The following is a 12,542-nucleotide window of genomic DNA, read 5'->3' as shown; positions in this document are numbered from 1 at the left end:
CACAGTTTTCTTAAATATAATTCTTCTTAGGCCTCTTTCTAGAGCCCTAACTCAGCCCTCACAGCAGACCTATAGCAGCAGCCTTCAAGTTACATAATCTCTCCCTTTGCAGCCTTATATTTGACCGTGGGACTGTGCCTGCATTCATTTGAAAATCACATTTGATTTTAATCAGTTTTATTTTCTAACTGTAAAAGTACAACAGAACCCCAGTACATTTCACAGCGCATGTCTCAATATCTCTATGCATTTAATGTATTTCTGCAGTCTTGTTTCCACACAATCCCACTTGCCTATGATTTTGTTGCACTTCTTTTAACTTTATCATCTTTTTCCAGTCTTTGCTATTGCTCTCAGCCTGTGGAGATCCTAATTATGCAACATGCATTTTTAATTGTCTCTGGTTTTACATGTAATAAGACCAGCTGCAGGACTATTTTTTGAGTGCTTACTCTGTGCCAGGCACTGTTCTAAGTGTGCTCATTCACAATGTGCCTTGTGTGGCTTTTAATACTAACCTTATTTTTACAAATAAGGACATTGAGTCTCAGAACATCATGTGCATGGTAAGCGGCAGAACACAGATTCCAGTGCTTAAGCATCACCTCTGGATCCCATATGCTAAACCACGTTGCCATTAATTCTGATGTACTTCTGTGTATATATATCCATACCATTTCTGATATGATTTATACAGTTGCCTCTTCCACTAAATTAAATTATCATCTCTTATTGTCAGCATCTATATTTTACTTTGAGTTTTGTTTTCCCCTTTTAGCCTTTATGCAAGAATACAAAGGGTCATTAATAGAAACATGTTGAACTGCATGCAGTAGCATTGCATGTATTAGAAGCACAGTGTGCCCCTCAAGTACCAGCTACCTGGTTATTAGCAGTATAACTTTAGGAACCTTAACCTTTCTTTTCCTCAGTTCCCTCATATGCAAATTAGGGAAAATATCAGGTAGTATAATCTCTCCATAAGTTATTATGAGATTTAACCAAGATATGGAATGAACCTAAGTGTCTACTGATGAATAAATGGATAAAGATGATGTGGTGTATATATATATATATATATATATATATATATATATATATAATTTTTAGAGGAATGAAATCTTGCCATTTGCAAAAGCATGGATGGCATTATTAAGTGACATTATGCTAAGTGAAATAAGTCCAACAGAGAAAGACAAATATTGTATGCTCTCATTTATACCTGGAATCTAAAAAAAATAAAAGCAAAAACAAAAACATGAAGATCATAGGTACAGAGATCAGATTGGTGGTTGCCAAAGGCAGGAGTAAGGGTTGAGAGAAATGGGTGAAGGAAGTCAAAAGGTACAAATTTCCAGTTATAAAATAAATAAGTCATGGGGTTGTAATGTCACAACATGGGACTACGTTAAACATACTGTATTGCATACTTGAAAGTTGCTAAGAGAGTAGATCTTCAAAGTTATTATCAAAATAAGAAAAAAGATTTAAACTATATCAGGTGAGAGATGTTATTATGGTGATTGTTTAACAATGTATACCAGTATGGAATCATTATGCTGTACATCTGAAGCTAATTTAATGTTACATGTCGATTATACCTCCGTTGAAAAATTTTAAAAAGTTAAATTAAATTTCAAACATAATAAACTTAAATAGGTATGATGAGGATTGAATAAAGGGTGTGTGTGTGTGTGTGTGTGTGTGTGTGTATCTTACAGCAGTCCATGGTCTGGCTCAAATTAAATGCTTATGTAAGTGTAATTGCACTATTTGTTATTGCCACTAGTTTCCATACTTGCTTCTAGTTGGGTATTCTCTCAATTAACTCCTATTTCTCTATTTTTTTTTGATAATGAAAAAAATATTACATAAGGAAGAAATAAGAAATTGCAGATGACGGGCACCCTGCAAAGACGGCCCAGCCTGGAGACACTGAAGGAGAGATGCTCAAACTCAAACTCTTTTTAGTCACCCTGTCCTGGAAGACCTGCCCACCCATGCCCAGCCCCTCTGGCATGCATATATGGATCCTCCACACCTTTGAGGATTTTGCCCTTCTCTTGCATTTTATCCCCCCCCCATCCTCTCACCTGGTCCCAAATATTGCTGTCCTATATGCTGGAAGTTTCCTTATCAGAACAATACTGCCTCCTTCTAAGGCAGCTATGAATAGGACTCATTCTCAGAAATACAATTCTATTGATTTCCTTTTCCAAAGAAAGTAGGTGAATTTTTCCAGCAACTAAATCCTCTCCTGTTATCTTTCTTATTTCTACATGGCCAAGGGATTCTGAGGAAGACAGCAGGGAGGCAGTGAAAACACAAAACAGGAATATATGAATAAAACCCAGGAAAAGAATACTTCTTATTTCCAATCAAGGAACAAAATAGATAACTTTACTAAAAAGGAAAAGACCACAAGTTCCACAGGCACTTTTTCTTTATAACGTCAATATTATTCAATATGCTAGTCTCTTTTCCCCAAAGAAAATGTTTCCCATTTATTTTTGAGTATTCATTCTGCCTGAAATACTGACTTTGACTTTCCCTAATTGGAACAGATGCTAATCTTTCTGGTGGAGGTTCATCTATCTCCACATTCTCTCTCATTAGTGGCCATAAATAACCATTATAAGGATAACTCCTCATATCTCTTTTTCTTCACTCATAAGTTTTATTTGAAGCCCTTTTCAGGTGCTTAAGCAGCATCTCAAACTAAGCTTTGTTCTGAAATGTATGGACATTTTTAGAAAATACATTTATTGCTACATAATTTGAGATAACAAAACAGTGGATGGAGGATATCACGTCCTTAGATCATGTTGCAAAGGCAGAAATTTCAAGTGGCTGGTAAAGAATGCTACCAAGAGAAGAGGAGGAGCACCGTCATCTATGATTTCTCTTCTCTCTACAGATGTTCTTTCCACAGAGCACATGAGAAGGAAATGACTGTGAAACTGCTTCTGTGGCTTTAGCCGTCTGTTATGTTCTAAGGCACAAAGTTCCCAAATCCCTACTGTTGCATTATTACCAGAAGCACAAGTGTTGAGAAAACAGCAGTTGAACACAGAGTATGTGTAATGCAACAACGCCTCTTACTATAAAGTGTGGGAGATGCCTTCTAAATAAGTTTGAATTCATTGTCTTATACCTCAGTGTAAATCAACATTGTTCAGACAACATGCTCAATAAAATGTAGTCGCTATGAACTTTCTCCCTTCCTTTTAACACCAAACTTCTTTAATATGGTGCCGAATTATAAACCCACCTTTTACTTTAATCTGCTTGGACAGCTCCCTCTTTCTTTTCCTGAACTAAAATCTTGCAGTAGGACTGATGTCAAGTCTTCAGATGATCCTCAGTCAGGATTGACCTAATTCTTCATGGCTCTTTGAAGACCATAATTTTCTTACCCTTGTGTCAAAACCCTTCCTTTTTCAAACTTCAAGCCAGCCGGTCATGCTGGCTATTCTTCCCCCTCATTCTCATTTTCTCTAAGTAATTAAAGTAGGCATACCTTGGACATTTCTGAACTGCCCACCTTCCTGTTATATATATAAGTAGCACAATATATGTGGTACCTGCAGTCATGTTCACACTCTATACTATAATATTTATGCAATCACATATGTACTGGGCAGTGCTGCTCTATACTATGTCCATAGCTGAGTGTAGTTGGACCAGAGCAGACTCTCTTGACCTAAGAGGAGCCAACTGAGGAGCCAACTGATTGGTTCACCAGTAGAAAATGTGTTTTTCTGAACATTTGAATTAAGTTTGTACAGACTTAAAGAGTGATATAACAATGGATTACAAGGGCAATGGTTTATGAGCACAGGTCTATTCTACTCCTCCACTCCCTGAAACCCTGGTTTTAACCTTTCCTGTATTCAATGCCTTATCTCACTTTCCTTCTAACAACGTTGGTATATATTCATTCACTAAGCGTATCATCCTTATTCTAACCTTACTTTCCTTTCTTCCAAAAAACTGGTTTCCCTGATAAGTACTACAAGAACCCTGTATCAGGTAGCTACTGCTGTGTAAAAAACAACCCAAAATTTGTGTTGTTGAAACAACAACCATTTATTTATTCACAGTTGTTCAAGTTAGTAATTTAGTCTCATCCCAAATGGGACCTGCCATGCATCTCTACTCAATCACAAGTTAGATATGTGGCTTTCCTGACCTTGGCTATGCTCTCTACACATCACTGAAACAGCTGCTCTGACTTGGGACTGGTTTCATGGTTCTTCATTCCTTATGGAGCTGGCTTGGGGCTGGTCTCACGACATAATCAGGGATCCTGAGAGAGAAAGAGAGAAAACATGCCAGTCTCCTTGACACCTAGACGTGAAACCTACACATCGCCACTTCTGCCACATCTGTTGAGCAAAGCAAGTCACAAGGACAGCCCAGACTCAAAGGGAAGGGGAATGGACTACATATCTTAATGGGAGAGGGTGCTGGGTTCAATTGCAAAGGGTGTGGAGTCAGGAGGAGTGTAATCAGTTTGTAATCTACTACAAACTCACCCTTATGCGATCTCAGCTGCTTGGCCTTCTTACCTCTATGCAACATTTGCCCCCCTGTAGGAGGTTGCAGCACAGCTGAGCAAAATCCTTTCACCGTAGAAATTAATCTCATGAGAAAAATTACTGTTACCATATTGAGATGGGCTTTGCAAAGTCCTCAGACACTCTTTGAATTTTCCTGTGAGGACTCTCTCAAGTCCCTCATTGTCAGTTTCGAACTCTCTCCATTCTCCTTGAACCACATATACAACTATTTCAAGCCTGTGAGAGAATAAGATCAACACTGTTCATGTGATACTTTATTTTATGAGTGCAGGTGTCATCACTCTTTGTTACAGCTCAGTAATATTGAAAGGTCTGGGTGGGGAAAGATGCCAAATTTTATAAAGAAGGGAGTATTATCTGGAAAATGGCATTATTGTGGTGCCAGTCGTCTGCAACTGATAAAATTAATGCATCACTTAAATGTAGAGTACAGTCAACGTATCTAGTGTAGAAAAATGTGAGAAAGCCAAAACTTACCTCTCTCAATTATTAGTTGGAAACTGTGGGCAAGACATTATCTTTTCTGGACATCTGTTTATTAATCTGTAAAATAAACAGGTGGAACAAAATGATTGGTAGGGTTACTTATTGCAAGAAATATATTCAACTAGGGAATGTGATCTGGAGACCTAAAAAAATCATAAGTTTAATGCTCTTAAGAAGTAAAACAAAACAGACCATTTGATGTTTAATGGATAAATATTTTAAAAACATTCTTCTTAGAGATATTTTGCTCATGTATTTTTAAAACTTCTTTTTTTTTCTTTTACTATAAGCACATTTAAAGAAAGACACACTTGTTCTATAATAGATATCCATCTGTTACTTATTTTATACTTTGTTACAATAACATATTTTCATACTTCTAGTATAATCACTTCCCTGTAAACAACAATAAAACCACCATTTAGGGTTGCAGTAATTTGAAGAAATGGAGAGGGTACAGATACAGTAATATTTCCAAACATGAGGAACATAATGCTTCAGCTATCACTAACAGTTAGCTTTCAGGATGGCCAGCTTAAAATTTATTTACAACATTTATTGATTTATCAATTTTTAACTTTCTGTTAAATATCCACTCCCTCCAAAGACAGAAGATAGGCTGATATGCTGAGGCTGTATTCTCTTTCTAAGATAAATTTGGTGGGATTCATGGCCAATGCGTTACAAAGATTCTGTGCTGAACACACCTCTACTGCAAATGCAGAGCTATCATAGAAAATATAGAAAAAAGAAAAAATGAGAAAGACACACAGAGGATTAACTTCACATTAAAACTTCCATTGAAAAATTAGGACTTTTGTAATGAAATCAGAAAGCAACTCAATAACCCCTCCACCCCACACTTACTTCTGTACATGCCCATTTTCAAGGCTATTTCTTCCCGTAACATTGAGCTAGATTTGGAGCAGGTTCTATTTTTCCTCTGGTTACACACAGATAATGAAAAATCCTCCAATGCTATGTAGTCACAAAATGGTCTTATCTCTGTAATTAATATGTCCAGCCCCATGTCATAACTGAACCTAAGTTAGATAAGTCTCTCCCTTCCCCAGTGTGGGCCATCGGCTGCAGAGAAAACAAGGAAGGTGGCTTCTTCCTTCATCCCTCCTGTTGCTTCCATGCCTCCTCATCTCTTTCTTTTTTTCCCCTAGTTTTATTGAGATATAATTGACATATAACACTGTATAGGTTTAAGGTGTACAGCACAAAACTTTGACTTAACATACATTATGAAATGATTACCACAATAAGTTTAGTATCCATTATCCATCCATTATCTTATATGGATACAAAATTAAAGAAATTAGAAAAGAAATATTTGTTCCTCATTATAAGAACTCAGGATTTACTCTCTACACAATTTTTATATACAACATATAGCAGTGTTAATTATATTTATCATGTACATTACATCCCTCATAGTTATTTATTTTTTATTTTTTTTTACAGTAGGTCCTTGATGGTTATCTATTTTAAATATAGCAGTGTGTACATGTCAATCCCAAACTCTCAATATATCCCTCCTCCCACGCTTCCCTTCTGGTAACCATAAGCTTATTCTCTAAGTCTGTGAGTCTGTTTCTGTTTTGTAAATAAGTTCACTTGTATCTTTTTTGTTTGTTTGTTTTAGATTCCACATATAAAGTGAGAAGGCAAGGATCGAGAAGATGCAAGAAATGTTTAACAAGGACGTAGAAGAATTAAAGAACAAACAAACAGAAATGAACAATACAATAACTGAAATGAAAAAATACACTAGAAGGAAACAATAGGAGAATAACTGAGGCAGAAGAACGGATAAGTGACCTGGAAGACAGAATGGTGGAATTCACTGCCTCCTCACCTCTTTCTAACCAGTGCTGCATTGGATTCATGCAAAGTAGGGTTGAGATCAGGGAAGGGAGGGAAGCGAAGAAAGAGGAGCAGGCAAACCCCTTTGTGACTAATACCATGGAAAGCTCTAGTGCTTTCTGTGCTTGGCTGGTATCAAAAGTGACTCTCGTCATATTGTGTGTGTGTATGTTCTTTTGAGAATCTTCCATCTCCTACATCACATTTGTATTCAATAAAGATACCTCTCTACTTGCTGGGCACTAATGACTTCTTCCTTAGCTATCAGCCCTCTGGGGCACACCCCACATCATCTGCAGAGCTCTCCAGCCCCTTCCTGGGCCCTCTGAATCAGAGTCTAAGGACACCTCCTGTCATCTCTCCCACATACATGGCCAATTTCTGGACCATGGGAGACATTGGTGCATACTTGGGCCTAAAAATTTCTGGCAGCTCAAGCCGATTACTAACCAGCTACATCTGCTTTGCTCCATCATCAGGGCTGCAAGCCCGTCATCACCTCACACCTTTATTTTCTGGAGAAAGTTGTTAGAGCGCAGACTCTAGGCAGTGCCATGTTCCTGGGATGCATGTACATTCTCTGGTGGTCACTCATTGGTTTCCAAACATAAGATCAAAGTAAAATACCCACCCCCCCTTTGAACACACAAACTCCTTACAATGTGGGGGAGGGCAGGGCTCACACATGGCTGGCTGTTCTCTCCTGATCCACACCCCTAACCTGCAAGTACTTGCTCAGCATCTCCAAACTATTTCATAAACTGGACATCAGTTACCAATTAAAGCACTAGTTGTCAAACACTTTATTTTCCTAAAAGAGTGATTACTGACACCTTTATCTGGAATATATCAGCAGAAACTCAGGTGAAACTGGGACTAAAATAGTTATGATTCTATTTTAAACACACTGTTATCGATGTTCTAGATGCAAAACCACGAGTGGGGATTGCAGCCTCAGGCCTCATGAATTTCAGGTCCAAAGCAGAAGTGGCTGATGAGAAGGCAGATTCAGAAGTGAGCGGATGTCTAAGGGGGTCCACAAGTGAGGACCAGAACTATGCCCACTGGGCTGAGACAGCAGTAGGATTCTGATTCAAGGTTTACTTGAAATGAAGGGGCATAGATAGAGCTGGATCCTGGGAGCACTGGCCAGGCAGAGGGAAGTTTGGCCTCTATGATGGGTGTGTTTATAGCATGGAAATAAGCAAATGCTTCTAGTAGCTGTGTTTTACCCTGGTGACTGGCTGTTAAACATTTACTAGTCCACTAACTGATATAATTATACATGCAATTCAATATAAAAATTAACATGAAATGTGGAGGTGGTGCTTAATATCAGAAAAAAATGGATTTAAGGCAAACTCTTGATATACATATATGGGTAACATATAATGATTCATGGAATGGCACAAGAAGGAATAAAAGTCATGAACATATATATTAACATGAAATATATACAGCAAAAATCTATCGAAATATAAGGAAAAGATAATAATTCCACAACCTAAAGGGAAAATTTTAATACATTTCTCTTAGAAATAGATTAATCAAGCAGTAAAAATATGAGAAGGTAGGTAGACACTTTGACCAAGAGAATTAAAGGGCTAAATTTAATTGAAATTATAGAGATACAATTTAAACAATAGGATATTTTAATTACCAATATTGAAGATTATGATAAAAAATTTGATAAAAATTAGCATTTAATACAATTAAATCATATATATATATTTCCTAATACATTTTCAGCTGTAAGAAAACTTAAAACAATGTGATATGATTATTATTTTTAATTTGTGTTTCCATTTTCTAAGGCTGTGGTCAAATTTTTCCATGTACCTTATGTTTGCAGATACCCATATTCTGTAGTGAAATCATCAGACTTCAAGTCTCATTTTAAAACACACAAAGAATTTCATGAAAGTTGATTAAAAATTTTAAATCAAAGTAGAAGGAGTTTCAAGTGTCCTAGAAACTTATGCTCAGTGTGACAGGGAATGAAAATTCATGAAACCTCTTTGTACCATCACATTTAATTTCAAGGGCCAGAGATGCCGAGATAATTGGAATGACACATAGCAAAAATTCTGTCAAAGAAATGGTAAAATGGATAATCACAGACAAAGCAAGAAATTGATTGATAAGACATGCTTGTCCAAAGGACACTGTGCACTACAGAATTAGAGATACAGCCAAAATTTTGAGTTCACTATTTCAGTTGTAAATATTAAAAATGCAGTATTATCCATTATCCACTGATGAAACTACTGCTGTGAACCTAGCAGTTTTTTGGTAATTACCAGCTTGGAGGCATAAAAATAATCCCTAAAGTCACAGTATACTGCAAATATTTGCTGATTTGTAGAAATGGAGATAGAATTTTTAAACAATGTTGTACACTGGCAGCACTGCACTTGCATAACTAAATATAGGGAAATGCAAAGACTTGTCCAATAAGAGGCTTTCATCCACATTTCATAGTGTGATGTAAAGAAGGGTGCTCTGGCCGATGATGTATTATCTGAAAAAATAGGAGATGTTGTTAAGGCTAGGCAATTGCCAACCAAATTAAGAGCAGGTCATTGAATATTTCTTGCTTTATTCTGAAGTTCATTGATTTTTACTAAGGGAAAGTTTCATATTTTATTGACATTGTGAGAACTTTAATAACGTTTAATGAAGGCTTTCAATATGAAAGATTTATGCTAGGCACAATATGATTGTTTTAAGAAGACAGAATCCTGAAATGAAAATGTGTATATCGATGATCATTTACACTATTTTATCTAAGAGTATATGGTCTCGGTGTTCAGACTTCTCAGGAAATTCATTAAATTTTTTTGTTGTTTTTACTAATCTACACATCGGTGTTTGGATCCTCGCAGTGAAGAATGATTTTCTTTTAGACATAGAACAACTATGGCATGTTTATACAAATAATACTGGCTAAATATCCCTTCATTGCTGAATAATCATAAATATTACAAGACTTTTCATTAAAGGACTTTTAAAAAAATTAGTTAATTAATTATTTTTACTTTTTTGGCTGTGTTGGGTAGTCATTGCTGTGTGCGGGCTTTCTCTAGTTGCGGTGAGCAGGGGCTACTCTTCGTTGCGGTGCGTGGGCTTCTCGTTGCGGTGGCTTCTCTCATTGTGGAGAACAGGCTCTAGGCGCATGGGCTTCAGTAGATGCGACATGTGAGCTCAGTAGTTGTGGCTCATGGGCTACAGAGCACAGGTTCAGTAGTTGTGGTGCACGGCCTTAGTTGCCCCACGGCATGTGGGATCTTCCCGGACCAGGGATCGAACCCATGTCCCCTGCATTGGTAGGTGGATTCTCAACCACTGCACCACCAGGGAAGCCGTGGACTTTTTTTCTAGTGAGTATTTTTGCAACATTTGAATGTGCTTTTACAATTTATTGTTTATTTGTATTTCACAGTTTAATCTTTAATTTAATAAGGTTGTTTTGTTAATTTTTATTTATAACAAGTATTACTGGTTTTCCATTAATACTAGTGATATAAAAATTTCAGTTTAAGTATATTTTGTAACTAAAAATTGAGTGTATATAAAGCAAAATAATATTAAGTAGATTATAATATAGGTTGTCAACAGTTATTGCAATATAGTTGGTAAATAAATGAAGCTTGGGTAGCATTTTGTCATATAATAATGAGTCGTAAATATTTTTGTGTCCCTTTTATATAAGAAATTATGTAAGAAAGAAGAGAAAGGGGACATTTTAAAAATAAAAAAAAATATTGATTTTCCAATCTATGTTGGGTGCTATAGTTGACACTTTAGACACACTATTCTGTTTAATTCCTATGAAAATCTGATATTGATTTCTTTATCTCTAGTTTAAGATGAGAAAATAGAGCACAAAGTGACTAGAAACATAATCAAAATTCCATTAATAACAAATTCTATGTAGTACATTTGAATTCCAGGCATTCTCACTGTGTAGTATTCTGCTTCAAGTGCATATATTGAATGGGACAGTAGATATAAACAGTATGATTCCTTCCCCCAGAGCATACACAGAAGAGATGGACATAATAAAAAAAATGGTGTTTCAAAAGCACTGTGAGTCCTGTGTAGCAGCATAGGAAGGGAATGCTGCTCTGAGCATCTATAAGACATGGAAAAGGAAGTGACTATTGCTCATGACCTGAGGATGGGCTGGAGCATTCAGACAGAAGAGAATAAAAGGTCAGTCAAAGTAGAGAGACAAGCAGATGGACAGAAAGGAGTATATCATAATGCATAATGACCTAATAAGCAATTCCAAAATTAATTATAGATGCTTCAAAATAAACTCATAAAATTTCTCTGCAGCAGAGACTGCAGTTGAGATGTTTGCTCCATGTGTTTTCTCCCTGCCACATGCCTGAAGGGGAGTCCTTGACTGATTCTATCCAATTGGTTGAGAGAACAGAGCATGTAGTTTTCAGGCTGGTGAATTTGAAAGGGTGCACCAACCACGATGTGGTTCTCTTTACCCCACAGTGGCAACATATAAAACTTTATGATGGCCATGTTCACGATCAAAGTGTCTGTGTGCCTGTTCTTTATTTCATATTTATCATGGAGGACTGCATCACCTGCATTGGGACCTGTATTGTTGATATAAATAAACGTTTAGTGAGTTAGGTCACTGAGATTTAGGGATTAATTTGTTACTATAACAAAGCATAGATATTCTGACTAATACAAACACAATGAATAAAACTGTAATTAAAATGATAAACTGGAAAAATATTTGCAAAATATGACAGAGGTTAAAATCAATAATGTGAAAAGTTCACACAAATTAATTAGAAAATGATTATCCCCCCTATAGACAAAAGTCTCAGAATATGATGGATTTGCAACATAAATAACTTCAAATTATATGAATAGATGTTCTTTATTCATTGACAATTACAGAGTTGAAGATTTAAACAATCACAGCATGCCAACTACTTTGTTTTCAAAATTAGCTAATATTCCAAATGGTAAGTCCAGAGACTTGAAGAAAACACCACAAAATGTGGCAGGGGCATTTTTCAGTTGGGGGAGCATAGCTTCTCTTTGTTTTAGACACTTCCCATACATTTTCAATAAGCATACAATGATTTTGTTATCAGGAAAACATTATCATTCAAAAACTAAAATCACTAAAAATAATCAGAATTATTTAAAATAATATTAGGTTAATATCTATATGGTAAAATCTCTTATAGGTAAAAAACATTTCAAGAACTCCAAAATAATATATCTATGAATTTAAATATATTTTAAAAGTACTTGGGTCATTAAGCTATCATAAATAAATTGAAAAGTACAAAATGTTTTGTGTGAACATGAAACAAGATTCAAAATTTACAAACAGAGAGGTAAGATTATTCTATTCTAACAGCCTATAAATATCTAACTGTCAAGATAGGCAACAGAAGGACACAGAGACAGTAAAGAAATTGTTTCTGGTTCTGGTCCAGATCTGGGGACGCTGCCAGGACTGGGGGCAGGTGGAGGTGGAGCCCTGTGCCTGCACAGCTCTGGGTTCACCTCGCCTGAGCAATGAGCCTCAACCTGCAGAACAGCTGTTTCTCCTGC

This window comes from Phocoena phocoena, chromosome 9, assembly GCF_963924675.1.
Source record: "Phocoena phocoena chromosome 9, mPhoPho1.1, whole genome shotgun sequence".
NCBI classification, from domain to species: domain Eukaryota; kingdom Metazoa; phylum Chordata; class Mammalia; order Artiodactyla; family Phocoenidae; genus Phocoena; species Phocoena phocoena.
Note: the sequence above shows the minus strand (reverse complement) of the source record.